Below are 22,887 nucleotides of genomic sequence, written 5' to 3' on the forward strand. Positions count from 1 at the left end.
GCTAACACAGAGCCAGGGCCAAATCCCACACAGCTCCCCCTGGGACACGTCATGGACTCTTGGTCATCTGCGTGTGTCTGACATCACGGACAACTTGGACAAACCAGGCTTAACGCCAAAGACCCAGAGCACCCTTCCTCAGCTGCATGGTCTGGGCTCTGACTGAGCTCAGACCGGGGACTCAGTGACTAATAGCTGTTTGGAATCTATGCTGAGGACGTAATCTGAAACGCTGACAGGATTCAGGCCCTCAAAGGATCGCTCCCAAAAGTGGAAAGGCAGGCAGCCTGGCACTCAGCTAAGGGTTCGATTGGTTTACACTCGTGTGCTGTGCTCCAGGTCCCACTACACAACCACACTGCATTTTGTGTCTTTTGTATTGAGGGTTTTTTTTTTAAAGGTTTATTTATTTATTTGAGAGGCCCCTAATCTTGGTTTTCTAACCAAGTCCACCACTCCTCTCGAATGCTGGCTCTCTGCTCTCCCACAAAAGGCGGTGAGCGTCCAACCTTCAGCACTGAAGAGGGTCTTTGGAAGCAAACTGCAAACGATTTTAAGTTCATTCAGCTTTCGCAGGGAAGAGGTGCCTGTCTCCAGTGCCCTGTTCCTGTGAGTTCTGCGAGGGCTGCGGCTAAAGAGCTGCTGCGCTCAAGCCAGCCCTCCCATCACATCATCTGGGCCTTCCAGGTGTGGTGAGACTCAGCGCGTGCGGGGTGTCTCCTGGGGGCACGCGCACATGGACGTGGCCGGACGCGGCCCCCTCAGCACGCAGGGCGTCTCCTGGGGCACGTGCACACGGACATGGCCCCTCAGCACGCAGGGCGTCTCCTGGGGGCACGCGCACACGGACACGGCCCCCTAGCACGCGCACATAGACGCGGCCCCTCAGCACACAGGGCGTCTCCTGGGGGCACGCGCACACGGACGCGGCCCCCTCAGCACGCGCACACGGACATGGCCCCTCAGCACGTGCCATAGACGCAGCCCCTTCGGCACGCGCACACGGACGAGGCCCCCTCAGCACGCAGGGCGTCTCCTGGGGGCACGCGCACACGGACGTGGCCCCCTAGCGTGTGCACATAGACGCGGCCCCTCAGCACGCAGGGCTTCTCCTGGGGGCACGTGCACACGGACACGGCCCCCTAGCACGCGCACATAGACGCGGCCCCTCAGCACACAGGGCGTCTCCTGGGGGCACGTGCACACGGACGTGGCCCCCTAGCATGCACACATAGACGCGGCCCCTCAGCACACAGGGCGTCTCCTGGGGGCACGTGCACACGGACGTGGCCCCCTAGCACGCGCACATAGACGCGGCCCCTCAGCACACAGGGCGTCTCCTGGGGGCACGTGCACACGGACACGGCCCCCTAGCATGCGCACATAGACGCGGCCCCTCAGCACACAGGGCGTCTCCTGGGGGCACGTGCACACGGACGTGGCCCCCTAGCACGCACACATAGACGCGGCCCCTCAGCACACAGGGCGTCTCCTGGGGGCACGTGCACACGGACGTGGCCCCCTCAGCACGCGCACACGGACATGGCCCCTCAGCACGCGCCATAGACGCAGCCCCTTCGGCACGCGCACACGGACGAGGCCCCCTCAGCACGCAGGGCGTCTCCTGGGGGCACGCGCACACGGACGTGGCCCCCTAGCGTGTGCACATAGACGCGGCCCCTCAGCACGCAGGGCTTCTCCTGGGGGCACGTGCACACGGACACGGCCCCCTAGCACGCGCACATAGACGCGGCCCCTCAGCACACAGGGCGTCTCCTGGGGGCACGTGCACACGGACGTGGCCCCCTAGCATGCACACATAGACGCGGCCCCTCAGCACACAGGGCGTCTCCTGGGGGCACGTGCACACGGACGTGGCCCCCTAGCACGCGCACATAGACGCGGCCCCTCAGCACACAGGGCGTCTCCTGGGGGCACGTGCACACGGACACGGCCCCCTAGCATGCGCACATAGACGCGGCCCCTCAGCACACAGGGCGTCTCCTGGGGGCACGTGCACACGGACGTGGCCCCCTAGCACGCACACATAGACGCGGCCCCTCAGCACACAGGGCGTCTCCTGGGGGCACGTGCACACGGACGTGGCCCCCTCAGCACGCGCACACGGACATGGCCCCTCAGCACGCGCCATAGACGCAGCCCCTTCGGCACGCGCACACGGACGAGGCCCCCTCAGCACGCAGGGCGTCTCCTGGGGGCACGCGCACACGGACGTGGCCCCCTAGCGTGCGCACATAGACGCGGCCCCTCAGCATGCAGGGCTTCTCCTGGGGGCACGTGCACACGGACACGGCCCCCTAGCACGCGCACACGGACGCGGCCCCTCAGCACGCAGGGCGTCTCCTGGGGACATGCACAGCCCCTCAGCACACGCCATAGACGCGGCCCCTTCAGCACGCGCACACGGACATGACCCCTCAGCACGCGCCATAGATGCAGCCCCTTCAGCACGCACACACGGACGCGGCCCCCTCAGCACGTGCCATAGATGCGGCCCCCTCAGCACGCACACATGGACACTGCCCCTCAGCACGCAGGGCGTCTCCTGGGGGCATGCGCGGCCCCTCAGCACGCAGGGCGTCTCCTGGGGGCACGCGCACACGGCGCGGCCCCTCAGCACGCAGGGCGTCTCCTGGGGGCACGCGCACACAGACGCGGCCCCCTCAGCACGCGCACACGGACATGGCCCCTCAGCACGCGCCATAGACGCAGCCCCTTCTGCACGTGCACACAGACGCGGCCCCCTCAGCACGTGCCATAGATGCGGCCCCCTCACCACGCGCACACGGACACGGCCCCCTCAGCACGTGCCATAGACGCGGCCCCCTCAGCACGCGCACATGGACGTGGTCCCCTCAGCACGCGCACATGGACATGGCCCCTCAGCACGCAGGGCTTCTCCTGGGGGCACGCGCACACGGACACGGCCCCCTCAGCACGTGCCATAGACGCGGCCCCCTCAGCACGTGCACATGGACATGGCCCCTCAGCACTCAGGGCGTCTCCTGGGGGCACGCGCACACGGCGCGGCCCCTCAGCACGCAGGGCGTCTCCTGGGGGCACGCGCACACGGCGCGGCCCCTCAGCACGCAGGGCGTCTCCTGGGGGCACGTGCACACAGACGCGGCCCCTCAGCATGCGCCATAGACGCGGCCCCTCAGCACGCAGGGCTTCTCCTGGGGGCACGCGCACACGGACGCGGCCCCCTCAGCACGCGCACACGGACACGGCCCCTCAGCACGCGCCATAGACGCGGCCCCCTCAGCACGCGCACACGGACGCGCCCCCCTCAGCAGGCGCCATAGACGCGGCCCCCTCAGCATGCGCACACGGACACGGCCCCTCAGCACGCGCCATAGACGTGGCCCCCTCAGCACGCGCACATGGACACGGCCCCTCAGCACGCAGGACGTCTCCTGGGGGCATGCGCACACGGACGCGGCCCCTCAGCACACAGGGCGTCTCTTGGGGGCACGCGCGGCCCCACAGCCAGCGTGGGCTCAGGAAGAACCCCTCCTGGGGCCCAAACCCGTGTTGCCTGAGCAGAGACTCCTGAGGCAGCGAGACCAGCTTCGGGTGGCCCCGGCGTGCTGACCCGCCCCTCTCCGTCCTCTCCCGGCCTCGCGGAGACCTGGGCGCTCAGGAAGGGGAGCTGGAGCAGACCAGCGGCAGAGGCATCAGGGGCCCACGTCCGGAGCCGGGGCTGACTGGCAGCTGCACTTGCCACGCCCTGGGGAGCGGAGGACCACACTGGAAATACCTGCAGGAACAGGAAACCATAACGAAGGCGCATTTACGAGCCGCGACTGACGCAGTGGAAACGTCTCCACACATTTCAAAGGAGTGGAGTCACGCGGATTTCACAGAGACACAGAGCTGGGGACAACAGGTAACTGGGAAATCCCAAGTTTGAAATAAGCAACACGCAGTCCCTGCGCCCCCAGCTACTCGGGAGGTGGCTCAGGGCTTGTCTGAATTTGTTAGGGGTTTTGAGCAGCAGCGATTCTTTGTGTGATTAGCGGCCTTCCTGGTGGGATCACTCCTCAGGAGGAACAGTCCTGGAGGGTTCACGTGGGCCCACCAGTCTTCCCCTGGGGAAATTCTTGGGAATTGGTGCAGAGCACAGGAAGAAAGGAAGGGCTGTCCACACACACACACACACACCTGTTGGCCGTGCTGCTGTGTGAGGCTGGTCCCGGCACTCCTGGCATGGCAGCGACTGTGCCATTGGTCCTGCTGTGGTGGGAAGGTTGTCCCCAACAATGCAAGGACAAGATTGTGTTTCTTACAGAGCCCAGAGGACATCCTGGGAAAGTTGACTTGTTACAGGTGTAAAGTCACTTAAAATGGATTTTATCATATTTGTGTGGTTGCTTTAAAACCTTATTTGATGTCCCAAATAGCTTGCCCCTTCCTCCCTGACTCATCACTGAACTTAGAAAATTTGAACAATGTGGGGGCTCCCACTCGCCCCAGCAGATTCTCCTGTGGAGCAGATAGGGATTCCCTCAGCCTCCAGGTGTTTCAGCAGCCACTTCCTGGGTTCCTGGGACCTGGCTGTGTGGCCTCCTGAGCTTCTGCGGCTTGTCAGCTGCACAACACCTCAGGGCTCTCAGGACAACTGCCTGGGCCCATCCAAGGAAGTAGACACAGGGGCACACCCTGGTGCAGGGGGGCTCCCACACTCTGTGAACCTGCTGGGGTCTCCACGCCAGCTGCTTTTTTTTTTCTGTCATTCAGAACTGAACACAGCTTTTGTGCTGCCTCTGGTTACCGGTCCTCAAGTTTGGCCTTATGTGAAACTCGTGTTACTGCAGGGGCGTCTCTCTGGGGTGCAGAAGACAGTCCGCGCACATTGCCTGCTGGAAAGCCCAAGGCAGCAGAGGCTGGGGAAGGTGCACCTGGGTTGGTTGTTCTCAGAGCTCTATAGGGGCTGTGCACTAAACAGGATGTGTGTTCCTGGGCCTGGGGCTGTGTCCGGAGACCTTCCAGCAGCCCAGGGAGGGGACAGGCCCCATGCTGTCAGCCCTGCTGTCTCCTGCTGCCATTTTAACACGGATGAAGTTGTAAAATAAACAAACCATTTTCTCCATCATAAAAGCAAGGAAGCAGTTGACAGGTATTTTTGGCAACATATCCTTCCCTTTAAGAGAAAGACAAGTGAACTGAAGTGGACCGCACTCCCCCCAGCAGAGAAGGAAAGCAAGAGATGAGAGGAATGAGCACCCACGTGACCCCCGAGGGCTACACATCCTGCGAGGTTCTGTCTGTGGGGGGAATGGCCACTTGGCGGTGCTGAGGTTGTTCTCACTTTCAAGGGACCAGCAGGGGGCTGTGAATCAAGGCTGCCTTCCTGGTACAGCCTGATGGTTTGCAGCCTCCACTCTGGTGGACTGTAGTCCACTGTGGTCCTCCAGGCTGCCTGTCGATGGAGATGTCAGGCTCTGTACAGAGACCGCTGGGAAGGACCTGGGCCCAGGAAACATTGTGTGTCCAGGAGAGCGAACATCCCTTGACCAGCAGGCATGTGCAACCACTGGCTTGGGCAGAAAGGGCGGGTGCTGGGAGAGCAGGTGCGTTTCCCCGGTGTGCTGGGTGGCTACAGCTGGCCTCAGAGGCAGGGCCTGCCCTAAAAGAGGCTGCTGCTTAGATCTGCTGCAGGGGACGAGGGGTGTGCAGACCCAGAGCCAGGCTTGAACCGGGCTGCTCCTGGCAGACTGACCTGTGGTGACACTCCCCAGACACAGCTGGCAGGTTCTTCTCTCTGGGGCTTTGTGGCTCTCAGGGGCAGCCTGTCTCAGTCCCAGCTTAAAATGCCCGCACTGTCCCCTAGCTACTTGTCAGAATTCCACCATGGCAGAAGGAGCCCCGGTGGAAGCTGTGTGGTTGGCGCTGGGCACAGCTGGGCCCTGCCAGCCTGGGTACTCAGGGTGCTGCCGCCTGACCCGCAGGCTTCCAGATGCGTGGCCCAGGACTGGCTTGCGAGCCTCGGTAGCTCTCATGTTTTGGCTGAGACAGTTCTTGGTTGTGGGGGCGTCCATGGTAGGGGGCGGGGTGTCTGACGGAGCTGACTCCATGTATGCTGAGCCCCAGCCTGGGCCTCTGCTGGCTCCACACTGGTAGGAGCCTCTGTCTCCCAGTGTCCCCAGACACTTAACTGTCCCCTCGGGGGCAAAATCTCCCCAAGTTGAACACTGCTTGGTCTCCTCAGTGAAACCAGGTAACCAGGTTAGTCTGGAGGGAGAGCTTCTGCCTACGACACCCCACAGCTGGCTTTGCTGTCCGAAGTGCTGGCCACCCCTGCTCCCTTTCCAGGTGAGCCAGGGATGGCTGGCAGCTGGCCAGGTGGTAGCTGTGACAAAGGCAGTTGCGGGAAAGGTGACTCTGACCTGTGCTACAGCATGGTGGTGAAGGGCTGTAAGCAGGGCCAGGCTAAGGAAGATAAGGACGTGCCAGGCAGCGGGCAGTGGGGCCAGGAGAGTGGGGAGTCCTCAATGGGACTGCCTGCGAGTTTGCTGAGGGAGGTCAGCGCCAGGCAGCAGCAGGGGCTCTGATGGATGTGGCAGCCGAGATGGGGGTCCAGGAGGTAGGAGGGGTGCACAGGCAGCAGCTCGCACGTTGTGCTTTCTGGTGCTGGGGTCACGTTTACCAGAGCCCGTGGGGACCCAGACAGCCCATCTTTTACTTCTGGGCTCAGCAGCAGGGTGTGGAGAAGCGTGTGACTCAGATGTGCACACTAGAGGCCGAGAGCCTCATCTGGCAGTGCAGCAAGTGGGGAAGTCCTGGGGCCCAACCCAAAGCACACAGGCTGGGGAGGGCACTCACCTGCAGGCCTCCTTGGGGGTGGCCCCGTGGATTTGGGGGGAAGGTTGTGGAACTCAGACTCTAGAAGACGCAGCTTGAATTCAGAGACAGAATTAAGATGAGCTAAAGTTTACCTTTTTTACACCTATTAACTCTGATTATTATTATTATTATTATTTTATTTATTTGATAGGTAGAGTTACAGAAACAGAGAGGGAAAGCCAGAAAGGTCTTCCATCCGCTGGTTCACTCCCCAAATGGCTGCAACAGCCAGAGCTGAACCGATCCAAAGCCAGGAGCCAGAGCTTCCTCTAGGCCTCCCATACAGGTATAGGGGCCCAAGCACTGCTTTCCCAGGCCACAAGCAGGGAGGTGGATCAGAAGAGGAGCAGCGGGACACGAACCAGTGTCCACATGGGTTGCCGGTGCCACAGGCGGAGGCTCAGCCTACTACACCACAGCACCGGCCCAACCCCGATTCTGTCTCTCCCAGTGAGGTTGCTCTGGAGAAGGAGGTGCCTTCCATACACTTGGCCTGACCATCACCCTATTTGCAGGCGACACTTGTCCACCCCTGTGACAGTTCCCACCCCTGTGACCGTTCCTTCTATGGTGAGTGAAGCATCGTGGGCACAGAAATTAACAAGATGGAGTGGGAGGCAGGCAGGAGCCCTGCCCAAGTCACCCTCACCCTGCAGGTGTGGAATATGTGCTTCTGTCGGTAGAAGGGGTCATTTGTATGAATGATGTGGCAGCAAGAGGTGAACTCTCGAAACACACAGACAGCTTCTGTGTCCTTGTCCAGCCTCACAGGTCCAACGAGGACACTGCATGTCAAGGGGTTGGAGTTGGGGTGGAGCTCCCACATCTGTGGAGAGGGGCATGGCCTCTGGTCCTTTCCAACCACGTGCATGCTGGTTACTTTTGGGAATACTTGCTGAGCCCATGTGCCCCCCAGTCCTGCTATTTCTTACCACATGAGCACCCCCAGCCCAGTCTCTTCTCTGTACAGGGAGGCAGGCAGCAACTCTGGGGGAGAGGAGATGGAGGCAAGGAGTGGAGAGGCAGGGCCAGGAGGCCCGACGGGCTCCAGGGCTTCCAGCACTGGGTACGGATGCACAAGACACCTTTTCTCCCTGGGTTTAAGGAGGACTCCAGAGTCTTCCAGTAAATGCTCCTCTGTCTTGCCCTATCTGGGTTGGACAGAGGCCATCTTGGAAAGCCCTGACTCAGGCAGAAGGGGAAAGTTGCTTCCATTTCTGCCACGTCTTACAGGTTGGCCAAGTTTCCCTTCCAGGAAAATGGAGAACCCCCTCTCCCCTGCCTTTCCCACACACACTGCTTCCCAGGAAACTCCCTCCACCCCAGGAAGCCGGGAATGACTTGCACCATATTTAGGTTCAGATCCCGCCTGAAGAGCTTCTGAGGTGCTTGGAACTTCCTGGAATAAGGGTGTTGTTGGCCCAGATCACTGTGCACCATTACCCGGCTAACAACTGTGTGGTGCAGTGGCTGCTCTGGTTCGTGGTTGCAGCAGTGACTCTGGTCTACACAGTCCCACTGCTTCTAAAAGGAGGCCCCCATCAGCCCCTACAAGTCCTCACCTCATGGATAGCAAAGCAGATGCTTCACCAAAGCTCACTTCTTCAGGACAAAACTGAGCTGAGATCCGAAAGGCACTGTGCACCCATCTTGCCCATGGCCAGAGACAGCTCTGGGCTCCTTTGCTTTTCTTTAAGATTCATTCATTTATTTTTTTTAATTTTTAAGATTTTATTTATTTATTTGAAAGGCAGAGTTAAAGAGAGGCAGAGGGATAGAAAGAGAGGGAGAGAGAGAGGTGTCCTCTGTCCTCTGGTTCACTCCCCAAATGGCTGCAACAGCCAGAGTTGTGCTGATCTGAAGCCAGGAGCCCGGGGCTTCTTCTGGGTCTCCCATGTGGGCGCAGGGGCCCAAGAACCTGGGCCATCTTCTACTGCTTTCCCAGGCCATAGCAGAGAGCTTGGCTGGAAGTGGAGCAGGGGCCAGCGCTGTGGCTCACTTGGTTAATCCTCTGCCTGCGGCACTGGCATCCCATATGGGCACCGGTTCTAGTCCCGGTTGCTCCTCTTCCAGTCCAGCTCTGTGCCGTGGCCTGGGAGGGCAGTGGAAGATGGCCCAAATGGTTGGGCCCGTGTACCCACATGGAGACCAGGAAGAAACACCTGGCTCCTGGCTTCGGATCAGCACAGCACCGGCTGTAGCGGCCATTTGGGGAGTGAACCAATGGAAGTAAGACCTTTCTGTCTCTCACTTTCTCACTGTCTATAACTCTACCTGTCAAATAAAAAAAAAAAAAAGTGAAGTGGAACAGCCAGGACATGAACCGATGCCCATATGAGATGCCAGCACTGCAGGCAGTGGTTTTACCTGCTATGACACAGCGTCAGCTCCAATTTATTTATTTTAAAGACAGAGTGACAGAAAGAGAGACAGACAGACAGACATAGGTAACTTCCATTGGCTGGTTCACTCCCCCAAAGGCTCACAACAGCCAGGTATGGGCCAGGGTGAAGCCAGGAGCCTAGAACCCAATCCAGGTGTTCCATGTAGGTGGCAGGGACCCAAGTACTTGAGCCATCAGGTGCTGTCTCCCAGATGGGCATTAGCAGGAAGCTGGGATTGGAAGTGGAGCTGGAACTCACAGACGCTGACATTCTAAGTGGTGTCTTTATCACTGAACCAGATGCCTGCCCCTCACAATAAGCTTATCTTTCAAGCCCACTTACCCCAAGCTTTTTGAAGTGTTCCCTGTAGGTTGCTGCTTTTTTCTTCTTTGTCTGAGATGCTCTTTACCCAGAAACCTGACACGCACAACAGGGCGATGCCAGCCAGCAACAAGGAGGTGTGGTGGGGGACTCGGTGCCTGGTGTCTACACAGGCTCAGGCTGAGAGAGATGACTGTGGTCTGACAATGTATTCACACTCCCACCCCCAACCCTCCCCACATAGGCTTGCAGGGAGCAAGGGGTCTGAGTTTAGCCTTCACTTTTTTTTAAAAAAGAAGAATTTATTTATTTATTTATTTGAAAGGCAGATAATTACAGAGAGACAGACAGACAGACAGACAGAGAGAAATCTTCCATCCGTTGGTTCACTCTCCAAATGGCTGCAACAGCCCGAGCTGGGCTGATCCAAAGCCAGGAGCCAGGAGCGTCTTCTGGGTCTCCCACATGTGTGCAGGGGCCCAAGCCCTTGGGCCATCTTGTACTGCTTTCCCAGGCCATAGCAGAGAGCTGGATTGGAAGTAGAGCAGCTGGGACTCAAACTGGTAGCCGTATGGGATGCCAACACTGCAGGCTTTACCCGCTACACCACAGTGCTAGCCCCTACCTTCCACATTTTAAGAGAGACACCTCGTCCATTGAGGGATCTCTGAAGGGCTGGAAAGCCCCCAGATATCAAGGACTCAGGTGCTGTGCTAAGCTCCAGCTGTGAGAATCAGGTTTGCGCTGGATCCACCGAACAGTGCAGGGCCCCTTCCTCCGCAGGCTCCACTGGACTGCAGAAAAGCAAGTACAGGGAGAGCAACGCTGTAGCAGCAGAGTGGAGAAAGGGTCTCTGAAGGTGGACGGACAGAAGCCACATACCGTTCCCAGGCATCCGGATAGGTCCAGAACAGCTGGAAGACTTACAGGCCTGCCAGATAACCTTCATCTTTTTTTTTTTTTTTTTTTAAGATTTATTTATTTATTTGAAAGTCAGAGTTATACAGAGAGAAAAGGAGAGGTAGAGAAAGAGAGAGGTCTTCCATCTGCTGGTCCACTCTCCAGTTGGCCATAATGGCCAGAGCTGAGCCAATCCAAAGCCAGGAGCCAGGAGCTTCTTCTGAGTCTCCCATGTGGGTACAGGGGCCCAAGGACTTGGGCCATCTTTCACTACTTTCCCAGGCCATAGCAGAGAGCTGGACCGGAAGTGGAGCAGCTGGTACTCAAACCATTGCCCATATAGGATGCCAGCTCTGCAGACAGCAGGGCTACCTGCTACGCCACAGCACTTGACCCAATCTTCATCTTTTAATGGTCAACTTGATACACTCACATTCCCAGGAGGCACCTGTCTCTTCCAGGACCAGGGCACATGCTAAGACCCCACCCTATTTGTTCATCCAATTAAAGTACCGCCTGTGTGTCATTAAAGAGGCTGAGAACAGGGGTGGGGCAGGGCAGGGGGGTCTCTTCACCATGTACACTTGGAAGTACCCCTCTCTTCTCTTTCATGGGCAACTCTCTGGTCCACTCATGATGAGTATTTCTCCATGTGGGGCACCCCACACTCAGTGAATGTATGTTTATTCTTTCACTGTTGAGTAAATCTTGTTCTCAATTGCGCAATGTACAAACGGATGCATATCCTTTGAATTCTTAACTCTGTGGGGGCAGGGACCAGAATAGAGATCAAGATACTCAGGTCCACATCATAGCAAGTGGAGTCAGAGGAGTCACAGATCACCCCCCCCCCAACTCAGAGGAGTCACAGACCACCCCCCTCCAGAGGAATCCATGGATCATACCCCCCATTCAGAAGAGTCCGCAGGTCACCCCCCCAATCCAAAGAGTCCACAGGTAACTCCCCACACTCAGAGGAATCAACAGATCACCCCCACACACTCAGAGGAGTCCACGTGCCCCCCCAACTCACTCAGAGGAGTCCACGTGCCCCCCCACACTCACTCAGAGGAGTCCAGTAACCCCCACACACTCAGGGGAGTCCACTTATCACCCCCCACTCAGAGGAGTCCACATATCACCCCACACTCAGAGGAGTCCACGTGCCCCCACACACACCTCAGAGGAGTCCACGTGCCCCCCCACACACACTCAGAGAACTCCACGTACCCCACACACACTCAGGGGAGTCCAGTAACCCCCACACACTCAGGGGAGTCCACTTATCACCCCCCACTCAGAGGAGTCCACATATCACCCCACACTTAGAGGAGTCCACGTGCCCCCACACACACTCAGAGGAGTCCACGTGCCCCCCCACACTCACTCAGAGGAGTCCACATACCCCCACACACACTCAGGGGAGTCCACGTGCCCCACATACACTCAGAGGAGTCCAGTACCCCCCAAACACTAAGGGGAGTCCACGTATCACCCCACACTCAGAGGAGTCCACATGCCCCCACACACACCTCAGAGGAGTTCACATACCCCAACACACTCAGAGGACTCCACGTACCCCACTCACACACTCAGAGGAGTCCATGTACACCACACACACTCAGAGGGTCCACGTGCCCCACACACACACTCAGAGGAGTCCACATATCACCCCCACTCAGAGGAGTCCACATACCCACACACACTCAGAGGAGTCCATGTGCCCCACACACACACTCAGAGGAGTCCACATGCCCCCACACACACTCAGAGGAGTCCACATACCCACACACACTCAGAGGAGTCCACGTACCACACACACTCAGAGGAGTCCATGTGCCCCCCCACACACACTCAGAGGAGTCCACATACCCACACATACTCAGAGGAGTCCATGTGCCCCACACACACACTCAGAGGAGTCCATGTGCCCCCACACACACTCAGAGGAGTTCACATGCCCCCACACACACTCAGAGGAGTCCACATGCCCCCACACACACTCAGAGGAGTCCACGTGCCCCCCACACACACTCAGAGGAGTCCACGTACCACACACACTCAGAGGAGTCCACGTACCCCTCCACACACTCAGGAGTCCACGTATCACCCCCTCTCAGAGGAGTCCATGTACCCCCCCTACTCAGAGGAGTCCACGTGCCCCCCACACACACCTCAGAGGAGTCCACATACCCGCCCCCCCCCAGAGGAGTCCTAGGACCCATGGCTGTCGTCAGAAGTTCTGGTCTCTAAGCACACAGCTGTGCCCAGTGGTTCCCGTGCATTCAGAAGAAAACCAGCATCACAGAGGAGAGCAGGGAACCCTGGAGATAAACAACTGGCCTTGAGGGGACACCTGAGGCAGCAAACAGGAGAAAATCCACACCAGAAGCCTCAGTGTTTTCCTCAGAAAAACTGAAAAATACTGCACATCCACAGCGTGGGCATAGGAGACTGAAAGTGGCTGAGGGCGGCCAGCGCTGAGATGCAGCAGGCTCAGCCGCGTGTGATGCCGGCATCCCTGATGGGTGTCAGTTCATGCACGGCCACTCTACTTCAGCTCCCTGCCTGAGCACCTGGGAAAGCAGCAGACGTGGTCCAAGTCCTCGTGCCCCTGCACGAAGCTCCTGACTCCTGGCTTCAGCCTGGCCCAGCCCTGGCATTGCAGCCATTTGGGGAGTGAACCAGCAGATGGAAGGTTTCTTTCTCTGTGTCCCTCCTTTTCTCTCTGTAGGGACTCAGCCTTTCAAACAAACAAATAAATCTTAAGAAAAGGGGGCTGGCGTAGTGGCTTCAGCCTCTACCTACAGTGTCAGCATCCTATATGGGCACCAGTTCGTGTCCCAGTGGCTCCTCTCCTGATCCAGTTCTCTGTTATGGCCTGGGAAGGCAGTAGAAGATGGCCCAAGTCCCTGGGCCTCTGCACTCACACGGGAGACCCAGGAGAAGCTCCTGGCTCCAGGCTTCATTTTGGCCCAGCTCCAGCTGTTGCAGCCATTTGGGGAGTGAACCATGGGATGGAAGACCTTTCTCTCTGTCCCTCCCTCTGTCTATAACTCTACATCTCAAATAAATAAATAAATAAATACATAAATAAAATCTTTAAAAAGAAAAGAGAAAATGGCTGAGGGCAAGAAAGAAATTTGAAGTACAGTTGAGAACTTAAATCCCACAAAAGAGATGAGTTCTGAGGTCCAGTGAGTCTTGGAGCACAAGAAGCGAGGTGAGGGAGAAGCAGGAAAGGGAGGAAAGAGTGGTGGATGACTTGTGGAGGAGCAAGCGTCTGATAGGAGTTTCAGCGGAAAAACAGAAGGGTGAGTGATTACTTAAAAATAGCAGGGAAATGTTCCCAGTGCAGGAAGAAGGTGACTCATCAGAGTGTGGGCCGCTGAGGGCTGACGAGGCAGGGGTGTGACGACCTCACACAGCCCAGCCAGAGGGAGCCGACAGGAAGGCGGAACCGGGTCCCAGGCAAAGCTGACGACCAGACAGGGTAATTAGGATGCCACGGTGTAAAATGGCAGAGTGGAAATATTTGCCGCTTTGTTCTTCTAGGGAAAAATGAAGCCCGTGAAGCCTGGAGCCACCTGCAAGTGCAGCCTGCAGCAGACAGAGGACGTGGGGAGAGCAGGCGGCTGGCTTGGTGTCCTCAGGCCTCTTTCGGCGATCCCCACATGAGCCCGCACGCAGGAGCAGCACCTTGGGGAGGTAGCTGGGGTAGTGTGGTGCTGGAACAGAGACATCCACCGTCATGGGGGCTCCTCCTGGCCAGACCTGGCTCTGATGCATCCCCCACCCCACTGTGAACCTGTGAACCTCTCATACGCCAGCTGTCTTGGGAGGACTTGTCCACTGTCCTGACTGGAAAGAAGCCATGAGAGACAAACAGGGCCAGAGCGAGTGACACCAGTGGCTGAAGGAGCAAAGATGGCTGCGAAGGGAATGCGAGCTGAGACCAAACTCACCTCCTGGAGCAAAGAGCTCCCTGCCAAAGTAGGGTACGATGCACAGCAGACATCGGAGCACTGAGCACAGGCTGTGGTGTAGACACAAGAGGCCAAAGGTCAATGTCATCAATAGGTTCACCTCGGGCTGACACACAGAGACTACCCCAGTGGCTGGTGTGCGGCCCAGCAGGTTCAGCATCCCATACCAGAGCGCTGCTCCACTTCCAATCCAGCTGCCTGCTAGCGCACCTAGGAAAGCAGTGGATGATGGCCCAAATTCTTGGGCCCCTGCCACCCATATTGGAGACCAGGATGGATGTCCAAGCTTCTGGCTTCGGCCTGGCCCAGTCCTGCCTATTGCAGCCATTTGGGGAGTAAACCAGCAGATGATGGATCTCTCTCAGTCTCTTCCTCTCCTAATATTGCTCTGCCTTACAAACACATTAATAAATCTTTTTTAAGAAGAATCTCATTAATCACAAAGCAAAACACCACTGTGAACTCAGTGTGAGAATATTCCTTAAACAAAGTCACTCAGGGTTTGTGGTGGAGGGTGGGCAAAGCCTCACAGGACATGGGCCACAGGACTGTGGAGGTTTGTTCTGTGATGGACAGAAAGGCCTTGTTTGAAAGATGGACGAGTGAAGCCAAGGCTGTTCCAGACTTCAAGTCAACAAGCAGGAACGGCACAGCCATGCAAGCTGCCGGCAGAAAGAACCCAATACTGTGTGAGTTGGGCTAAGTCTGCAGAGTTCAGCTTTTTTTTTTTTTTTAAGATTTTATTTATTTTTATTTGAGAGGCAGAGTTACAGACAGTAACAGGGAGAGACAGAGAGAAAGGTCTTCTTTCCGTTGGTTCATTCCCCAAATGGCCACAACAGCTGGAGCTGCGCCAATTTGAAGCCAGGAGCCAGGCACCTCCTCCCGGTCTCCCACACTGGTTCAGGGGCCCAAGGACTCCCGCCATCTTCCACTGCTTTTCCAGGCCACAGCAGAGAGCTGGATGGGAAGAGAAGCAGCCGGGACTAGAACTGGCGCCCATATGGGATGCCGGTGCTACAGGCAGAGGATTAACCTACTGCGCCACGGTGCGGGCCCCAGAGTTCAGTTTTAACCTGGAGGTACCACGGTCTCTTGAAGTTTATGGGTACTTTTTTCTGTTTTTCTACCTAAACAGCTACCTGACTAAAAATTGCTCTTCAGAAAACAAAATTGCTTTGTTAAAAAATTATTTATTTGAAAGAGTTATGAGAGAGAGGCAGAGACAGAGACAAAGAACTCTTCCCTCTGCTGGTTCAGTTCACTCCCCAGATGGCCCCAATGGCGGTGACTGGGTCAGGCCAAAGTCAGGAGTTTAGAACTCCATCCTGATTCTTCACATGGCTGACAGAGACGCAAGCACTTGGGCCACCTCCCACTGCTTTCCCAGGTGCATTAGCAAGGAGCAGGATCAGAAGGGAAGCAGCCAGGACCTGAACTGGTGCTCATGTGGGATGTGGCCGTCACAGGCAGCTGCTTAACCAGCTGCATCACAACCTGGCCCCAAGAGAAGATATCTTGAGAACTGCTAAAATTTAAACAATGATTTGGCTCCCAACTCACGGAAAAAAATTTTTAAGGATTTATTTATTTGAAAGGCAGAGTGACAGAGACAGAGACATCAAGAAAGATCTTCCATCTGCTGTTCACTCTCCAAATGACTGAAACGTCTGGGGCTGCGCCAGTCCAAAGCCAGGAGGAGCTTTTTCTGGGTCTCCTTCACAGGTGCAGGGGCCCAAGGACTTGAGCCATCTTCTGCTGCTTTTCGGGCACATCAGCAGGGTGCTGGATGGGAAGTGGAGCAGCTGGGGCTTGAACTGGTGCTCATTTGAGGTGCAGGCGCCACAGGCAGCGACTTTACTCGCTGTGACACAGCACCAGTCCTCCACGTAAATATTTAAACCCCAAATCATGTTGATGGCTCTGAGGGAGTAGAAACTTATTCCAGTTATGGTGCCTGGAGGGGTCTTTGGGAAGTGATTGGATTGGCCCGGTTGCCGGTTGCATGGCCAGCTCTTGGTGGCTCCATCAGGGAAGATCGTGTAGACAGGCTGCCCCCTGCAGCTTCTGCCACCCCCACCCTCATCAGGCAGCAGAGCAGAGGGGCTGCTGATCTCGGATTGTGAACCTTCCCAACCTTCTCTTCCCATGTAAGGAGCCTGTGTCAAGTCCTTAGCTGTGCTCACGAAAAGCTGAGTGACCCACAGGAAGCCCAGTGCTGTGCTGTGTGCTCTCTGCAGCCTTCCTCATGCTTCGTGTCTCAGGGGGGAAGTCTGCCGTGGAAACTGAGCCCCTGGTGGATGCACCAGCCAGGGGTTCCCATGGGGGAGGGGCCCAGGAGATGTGATTTGTCCTGCTTGACCCAGGATGCCCCAGTTGTTATTCCAGGACTCCCTTAGTCTCTGACATCCTGGGACTGTCAGTCCTGGGTGAATAAGGAAGTGTCACTTGGAAACGTCATGAAATCAAACACCTGGGGAGCCTGCTCCCTGGGACGGTGGTGGCACAGCTGAGGGTTGAAAGGCTGTGCCTGAGGTCTGTGAGGGCCTGGGCGGGAGAGAGGGAGCTGCTTATACCCCAGAAAGTGGGGAGAGCCTCAGTCTGCCACAGGCTTGGGATCCCACGCCCTGCTGAGCCCAGTCAAATCCTGGCACCAGCAGTGCAATTGCCATAGATCCGCACGTGAATGCGGTGCCAAGAACTCAGCCCAGCAGCGCTGAGAGGAGCAAGCGTGTGCTTGGGGGTGGGGCTGGGGACATCACAGTGGTGTTCTGAGGCTGCGGGCCGGTCTCCTCCCTCATCCTCTGCTCTGCAAAAAGCTGCTGCAGGAAGAGAAGTGGATGGAAGGTGTAATGACACAAGTGCGTGTGCCCGAGTGCAGTCTTTTTTCTTATTTCTTAAGGAGAAAATCCGAGATGAAGTGAAGACCATGGCCTGCTGGCCAGTGTTGCAGCCCTGTCGTTCCAACTGCCTTATGGTGGAAACCGTGTTTGTGGGTCTCACTGTGTGCACTCACTGGGACTCTCAGTCAGCTTTAGTGGTCTCGGCAGGGGTCAGGATCATTTGAACAAATGACCATGGGGCTCCCCTGTGCAGTGGGGCAGATGTAACAGGCGCTGGCACGCGCAACACTGAGACAAGTGAGTGAGAAGCTTCGCGCCCTGCTCTTGCCATGGGGCCTGCTGCACAGGCAGCCTCGAGAGGCCCCAGTCACTCCTCACTTCCCGACACTCTGGAAAGGATTTTTTAAAAGATTTATTTATTCATTTTTTAAAAATATTTATTTATTTATTAAAAGATTTTATTTATTTATTTGAGAGGTAGAGTTACAGACAGTGAGAGGGAGAAACAGAGAAAGGTCTTCCGTCTATTGGTTCACTCCCCAAATGGCCTCAACGGCTGGAGCTGTGCTGATCTGAAGTCAGGAGCCAGGTGCTTCTTCCCAGTCTCCCATGTGGGTGCAGGGGTCCAAGCACTTGGGCCATCTTGTACTGCTTTTCCAGACCACAGCAGAGAGCTGGTTTGGAAGAGGAGCAGCTGGAACTAGAACTGGTGCCCATATGGGATGTTGGCACTGCAGGCAGAGGATTAACCTACCGAGCCACGGCGCCAGCCCCTGGAAAGGAAATTAAAATGGGAATCAGCAGGCACACAGGCCTTGCAGAGTTTGAGTAGCCCTATAACTTGTCCTGGTGACTTACCCAGGAATTAAGCACCTCAGGGTGGTCTTGAGAAGTTAAATATAGCAAGATCTGGGAGGGGCTGGCCTCCTGGCAGCTCTCAGAGCCTCACAGAGAAGTCAGGTTGTAAAGGGCAGCTTGAATGGTGTTGGTTTTATAAGGTCTGTGAGCACACTAACTTGGCAGTGCGAACGTGAGAGGCCAGGGGAAAGCTTCAGTCCACGTTCCCACCTGGGGTGGAGCTGCTGCCTCTGTGTCTTGCGTTCCCAGCCTGGTGCCTTAAACAACTCAGGAATTCCAGAAAACAAAGCTCAGTGAGCCTCGTGCCCTGGGTCTTCTCAAGTGCACTTTGAAACTCAAGAATTGAGGACCGAAAGGAAGTTCTGGAAGCATCACAAATAAGGTCACTGGCTTAGAAATTGTGCCTGTGGCTTCCCACGACCTCAGCACTGGGCACCCAGCAAACAGATCTCCTTCAGCAGGTTCTGGACGTCCGCTGAGGCCAGCTGTTGAGCTGCGGGGGAGCCTTCTGGACGGCAGTGACTGTGCCCAAGCCAGCGGTCCTCACCCTTGTTATCCTCCTGGTTAGTCATGGTTCAGCCTCTCCTGGAGCTGTGCGTTTGAATGGGTGTGCAGGTAGCCGTGGGCGCTGGAGTGTGCGTGAAGGGAGGCCGGCCCGGAAAGCATGCAAGGAAGCTGCAGGGTGGCTCTGAGGAGATGTCGGCTCTCTCTGCTGCCCCTTTGAGGCAGAAGGGGTTTCCTGGCTGGGCCTGAGCGTTGGACTCTGTCCAGGGTGTTATAGGCCGTATCTGGGCACAGCTGACACCTGGGAGCCAGTGACTCCAGTATCCCTGGGCTTCGGGCCAGTCTGTCTTCAGATACAGATTCACCGGGATTTAAAAATGAAGTGCAAGAGGTTTCAAGACAAAGTGAACAAATAAAGCCCAGTTTGCCGTTCTGAGAGTGAATGACAGGGTGCCCTGTGGAGGCGGGACTTCATCTTCTCAGGAAGAGTGGCTGTGTGAATGTGTGTGGGATTGGCTGGGCGCTTCTGCAGGTAGGGCCACACTGCCGTGGCCACACCAGCACTCTGGCAGCATCAGCCCCTGCCACTGGCACCGTGATGGTTTTCATGACTTGCGGATTTATCAACTTCTCCAAGGAGCTAATTTCCAAATATTTCTGGAAAAAAAAATGGCAAAAGCATCATCCATGTGACTACAGATTAATGGAGTGCTGCCTGTGATTGCAAAGTGAGATGTGTTTTCACCCCAGTAAGTCTGGGAGTGACAGAGCAATCAGATAAATGCAGGGCAGGTGTGCTAGTCTTGCATGTTGCGGTAAAGCGATGGAGAGAGAGGGTGGGCTTGGGGATCTGATGCCAGAAGCCAGAGACGTTTGACGGGCATCACCTAAGCCAAGTCTGAGAGACGAAAGGCAGTGACAGGAGCCCTCCTGGGCAGAGAGGTCAGCAGAGCCTTCCCGGTGGAAAGTACAGCAAGGAGGCCGTGGGCCGCAGCAGGAAGCAGGGGAGCATGGGAGGCACAGATGGAAGAGCAGAGCACCCTGCCAAGGCGGAGGACTGGGGGGCCAGCCGGGCCTCTGTGGAGGAGGCAGGCCTGGGCCAGCACAGGATCCGGAGATGTCCCAGCACTCAGTATTTGGCCACTAGGAATTCACATTCTAAGCCCCTGTGGTAGAGGCAGGTTCAGCACAGTCGCAGTGGGTGATGCGGGTGGGAGCCTCTGGCCTGCAGCCGCCCCAGCCACACAGCTGAGCCCGCGAGGCCACCTGCTGTGTGCGGCCCCTGCTGTGCTTTCTCCCCCTTGGCTCCCAGCAGTCGTCTCCCCGCCGCCTGGGCAGCAGGAGGTGACGAGGGCTGGGACCAGGTGCATGGTCAGCGCCCTGGCCAGGCTGAGCCGGCGTTGTCTCACGCTGCCTTCAATCCCTGCCCCATGAGGAAACAACGCCTCGGCACGGCCCAGGTGCCTCATGGAAGGGGAAGTGCTGGCTCTGAACGGCGGGCAGTCTCCAGGGCTGGGGTGGGGCTGTGACGATGACACCACCAGCGGCCGGCGACAGCAAATAGCTTTGGCCCGGGACCCTCGTGGGAGCTCTGGAAATGGCTCTCAAGCGACTGTCAGGCAGGCAGGGCGCCTGACACACAACCCCCCACAAATGGCCACTGGTCCTGGTGGCCCAGGATCACAGGCAGACTCTGTGGGCACCAGCGTGGGGCCAGGATCAGCCAGAACACCACCCTGAGGTCCATTTTAAAAAGTCAGAGGCTGGCGTTGTGGCACTCTGGCTAAGCCACCACTTTTGATGCTGGCATCCCATATCAGATTGCTGGTTCAAGTCCTGGCTACTCCATTTCTGACCCAGCTCCCTGCTAATGTGCCTGGGAAAGATGTAGAAGATGGCCCAGCTATTTGGCCAATCATGTGGGAGATCAGGATGGTCTTCCTGGCTGCTGGCTTTGACATTTGGGGAGTGAACGATTCCCTCTCTCTCAATATTGCTCTGCCTTTCAAGTGAAAAATTTGTTAAAAATTGAACCAGGCTAGTGTAAGTGAAGCTAACATAGAATGTAAAATGTTATTCTGTATCATTTCTTCTCTGCTAAGAACTGTCTCACAGGGGGCCGGGACTATGGCATAGCAGGTTAAGCCACTGACTACAGGTTAGTGTCCTAGCTGCTCTATTTCCAATCCAGCTCCTTGCTAATGGCCTGGGAAAGCAGGGAAAGATGTCCCAACTTCTTTGGCCCTTGCACCCATATGGGAGACTTGGCTTGCAGCCACTGGGGAACGAACCAGTGGACAGAAGATTTCTCTCCCTCTGCCTGTGCCTCTGCCTCTACTTCTCTGAAACGTTACCTTTCAAATAAATAATTAAAAAAAAAAACTGTTTCACAATGTATATTTGTGTGTGCGTGGGTATGTGTGTTGGGTGTGACCCAAACCATGTTTATTCTGTGGCTTCTTTAATAAGGAGTCCCATCAGTCCTGGGGCCGACACCTGCAGCTCTTTTCCTGCCTGCTGCTAGCTGGTGGCCACTCACCACCAGGGCAGCCGGGGTCCTGCTGGAAAGACTGGGAACAAGGCCCAGAGACCAAGAAGTTCTGGGAAAGAACGCCTGTGTGTGAGAGACAAGATGCAGACTAATGCCCTGAGGAGCCTGCCGGTGCCCTGCCCCACGCAGCCGGCAGCGTCACCACAGGGTGTTTCCTGCCATCAGACCACAAAGCAGCTCTGCGGTTTCTTCCGGCCTCAGCCTTCTCTCAGGACAACAAGGGGCCGCTCCCCCAGGGGGCTGCACGTGGCCAAGATGGGAAAACAGGAGGTCACGCCCTTCCTGCCAGGGGAGGTCCTGGTGCCCGCAGTAGAGGGCGGAGGCCACCCGGGCTGCAGCGAGAGCAGCGGGAGATGCAGCTGAGTCGCCCGTGCGCCACACCGCTGTCCTCCGAGGCGCCCGCGTGCCACGCTGCCCTTTGTTCTGGAGCAGTTGCAGAGTCCGCTGCAGTGGTGAGGAGCGAACCAGAGAGACCGGGGTCCCCTGGAGCCACCAGATGGTGCCTCAGGGACTCGCCAGTGACAGGACCCACACTGCTGAGACCCTGCTGCCTGTGAGGGCCCTCACGCAGAGCGTGGGAAATGGCATCGAAAGACAAGCTTATTGTGGTGCAAAAATCTTTGTGAGTGCAAGCACTGGGAGATGAGAACGTGTGAGTGAGTGTGAGAACGAGTGTGTGTGAGTGCATCCAGACCTGGGCAGCCCTAGCACGGTGTGGACATGTGTAAACATACAGGACACCTCCATCCTGCATGGCCACAGCCACCTTCCTCCCATTCCAGCCCTGAGGACCCACTCACCTGGCCCCCGGTTCAAGAATTTCCTTGTTTTGAGAACGCTGTGTTGCTGCAGCCAGGCGATCTGTGACCTTTCGCTCCCGATTCTCTCGAGGGCCGTCCAGGATGTGGCTGCATCAGCAGCTTGCTCCTCTGTCATGGAGCAGCTGCTGGGACGCAGGACGAAGACTGTTTCTAGTTCTTGGCTTTGGCAAATAAATCCGCAGTGAGCCCTGGTGTTTCTGTGTGCACGATGTCTTTATAAAAACATTTTCATTTATTTGTTTGTTTGCGAGACAGAGACAGAGAGACAGCTCCCCCGCCACTGGTTCACTCCTCAAGTGCCTGAAATGGGGATTCAATCTGGGTCTCCCGCACGGTTGCAGGAACCCTAGTATTTGAGCCTCACCTGCTTCCTCCCAGGGTGCACTTCCTCCCAGGGTGCACATCGGCAGGAAGTTGACAGTGGAGCTAAGACTTGAGCCAGGCACTCAGATATGGGATGCATGTGTCCCAGCCACTGTCTGAAGCGCTACGCCAAGCCCTCCTGATGCTGTCTTCTTCCTCCAGAGGAAAGGGCCCCGGGCCACACAGCGACAGGTGCCAGACTCTCCTGGTGCAAAGCCTTCGCTGTGCTGGGACGGTGCCGGCTGTGGACGGCAGCAGCCCAGACCCGGGCCCTCCACGGGGTCTGCTCCTGTGGTTGTGTAGCTGCAAACCCACCACGCGCTTACTTGGTGCCCGGCATCAGGAAGGTGCCGGAGGCCCGAGCTGTCCTTGCCCTTGTAAGAGTGACAAGCAAGCTACTGCTGTTCCCATTCACAGAACCTGGGCTGAGTGCTTCACACACACAGCATCCCAGGTCATCTACAGGCATGAAGGAGGCAGAGCATGTCG

General features: G+C 56.9%; 1 long non-coding RNA gene across 2 annotated transcripts; it reads right to left on the bottom strand.

Moving 5' to 3' along the window:
- Positions 1-17,716: 17,716 nt before the first annotated feature.
- Positions 17,717-22,406, bottom strand: LOC138843668 (uncharacterized). 2 transcript variants are annotated; one of them, XR_016212640.1, is made up of 3 exons: positions 22,015-22,400; positions 18,160-19,320; positions 17,717-18,074 (listed from the first exon to the last, which is right to left on the bottom strand). It is a non-coding gene; the product is annotated as an uncharacterized LOC138843668 (long non-coding RNA). The 2 variants fall into 2 exon arrangements; XR_011378593.2 differs by having other exon boundaries at positions 17,717-19,320; positions 22,015-22,406.
- Positions 22,407-22,887: the final 481 nt, after the last annotated feature.

This window comes from Oryctolagus cuniculus, chromosome 9, assembly GCF_051225735.1.
Source record: "Oryctolagus cuniculus isolate XC-2025 breed Fujian yellow rabbit chromosome 9, ASM5122573v1, whole genome shotgun sequence".
In the NCBI taxonomy this organism is placed as follows: Eukaryota; Metazoa; Chordata; class Mammalia; order Lagomorpha; family Leporidae; genus Oryctolagus; species Oryctolagus cuniculus.